Below are 2500 nucleotides of genomic sequence, written 5' to 3'. Positions count from 1 at the left end.
GAGCGAGCGGCGAGCGGCGGACAGCGAGCGAAGCGAGAGGCAGCACCGTCCCTGCTATACGAAAGCCCCATCCAGCCCTGTGCCACCCGGGGGGTTCCAGGGTGCTGAGATGGCTGACATTTTGCTCCGCTCACGACGGTCGCCGCGGCACACAAGAACAGCCCAAAAACAGGCCAAAACAGCCCAAAAACGGGCCAAAACTGGCCATTTTTGGCTGCGCGAGCGAGCAGCGAGCGGCGGACAGCGAGCGAAGCGAGAGGCAGCACCGTCCCTGCTATACGAAAGCCCCATCCAGCCCTGTGCCACCCGGGGGGTTCCAGGGTGCTGAGATGGCTGACGTTTTGCTCCGCTCACGACGGTCGCCGCGGCACGCAAGAACAGGCCAAAAACTGGCCAAAACAGCCCAAAAACGGGCCAAAACTGGCCATTTTTTGCTGCGCGAGCGAGCGGAGAGCGGCGAACAGCGAGCGAAGCGCGAGGCAGCACCGTCCCTGCTATACGAAAGCCCCATCCAGCCCTGTGCCACCCGGGGGGTTCCAGGGTGCTGAGATGGCTGACATTTTGCTCCGCTCACGACGGTCACCGCGCCACACAAGAACAGCCCAAAAACAGGCCAAAACAGCCCAAAAACGGGCCAAAACTGGCCATTTTTGGCTGCGCGAGCGAGCGGCGAGCGGCGAACAGCGAGCGAAGCGAGAGGCAGCACCGTCCCTGCTATACGAAAGCCCCATCCAGCCCTGTGCCACCCGGGGGGTTCCAGGGTGCTGAGATGGCTGACGTTTTGCTCCGCTCACGACGGTCACCGCACCACGCAAGAACAGGCCAAAAACTGGCCAAAACAGCCCAAAAACGGGCCAAAACTGGCCATTTTTGGCTGCGCGAGCGAGCGGCGAGCGGCGAACAGCGAGCGAAGCGAGAGGCAGCACCGTCCCTGCTATACGAAAGCCCCATCCAGCCCTGTGCCACCCGGGGGGTTCCAGGGTGCTGAGATGGCTGACGTTTTGCTCCGCTCTCGACGGTCACCGCGCAATGCAAGAACAGGCCAAAAACTGGCCAAAACGGCCCAAAAACGGGCCAAAACTGGCCATTTTTGGCTGCGCGAGCGGCGAGCGGCGGACAGCGAGCGAAGCGAGAGGCAGCACCGTCCCTGCTATACGAAAGCCCCATCCAGCCCTGTGCCACCCGGGGGGTTCCAGGGTGCTGAGATGGCTGACGTTTTGCTCCGCTCTCGACGGTCACCGCGCAATGCAAGAACAGGCCAAAAACTGGCCAAAACGGCCCAAAAACGGGCCAAAACTGGCCATTTTTGGCTGCGCGAGCGAGCGGCGAGCGGCGGACAGCGAGCGAAGCGAGAGGCAGCACCGTCCCTGCTATACGAAAGCCCCATCCAGCCCTGTGCCACCCGGGGGGTTCCAGGGTGCTGAGATGGCTGACGTTTTGCTCCGCTCTCGACGGTCACCGCGCAATGCAAGAACAGGCCAAAAACTGGCCAAAACGGCCCAAAAACGGGCCAAAACTGGCCATTTTTGGCTGCACGAGCGAGCGGCGAGCGGCGGACAGCGAGCGAAGCGAGAGGCAGCACCGTCCCTGCTATACGAAAGCCCCATCCAGCCCTGTGCCACCCGGGGGGTTCCAGGGTGCTGAGATGGCTGACGTTTTGCTCCGCTCTCGACGGTCACCGCGCAATGCAAGAACAGGCCAAAAACTGGCCAAAACGGCCCAAAAACGGGCCAAAACTGGCCATTTTTGGCTGCACGAGCGAGCGGCGAGCGGCGGACAGCGAGCGAAGCGAGAGGCAGCACCGTCCCTGCTATACGAAAGCCCCATCCAGCCCTGTGCCACCCGGGGGGTTCCAGGGTGCTGAGATGGCTGACGTTTTGCTCCGCTCTCGACGGTCACCGCGCAATGCAAGAACAGGCCAAAAACTGGCCAAAACGGCCCAAAAACGGGCCAAAACTGGCCATTTTTGGCTGCACGAGCGAGCGGCGAGCGGCGGACAGCGAGCGAAGCGAGAGGCAGCACCGTCCCTGCTATACGAAAGCCCCATCCAGCCCTGTGCCACCCGGGGGGTTCCAGGGTGCTGAGATGGCTGACGTTTTGCTCCGCTCTCGACGGTCACCGCGCAATGCAAGAACAGGCCAAAAACTGGCCAAAACGGCCCAAAAACGGGCCAAAACTGGCCATTTTTGGCTGCACGAGCGAGCGGCGAGCGGCGGACAGCGAGCGAAGCGAGAGGCAGCACCGTCCCTGCTATACGAAAGCCCCATCCAGCCCTGTGCCACCCGGGGGGTTCCAGGGTGCTGAGATGGCTGACGTTTTGCTCCGCTCTCGACGGTCACCGCGCAATGCAAGAACAGGCCAAAAACTGGCCAAAACGGCCCAAAAACGGGCCAAAACTGGCCATTTTTGGCTGCGCGAGCGAGCGGCGAGCGGCGGACAGCGAGCGAAGCGAGAGGCAGCACCGTCCCTGCTATATACGAAAGCCCCATCCAGCCCTGTG

The sequence above is a fragment of the Musa acuminata genome, unplaced genomic scaffold, assembly GCF_036884655.1.
Source record: "Musa acuminata AAA Group cultivar baxijiao unplaced genomic scaffold, Cavendish_Baxijiao_AAA HiC_scaffold_1126, whole genome shotgun sequence".
In the NCBI taxonomy this organism is placed as follows: domain Eukaryota; kingdom Viridiplantae; phylum Streptophyta; class Magnoliopsida; order Zingiberales; family Musaceae; genus Musa; species Musa acuminata.
Note: the sequence above shows the minus strand (reverse complement) of the source record.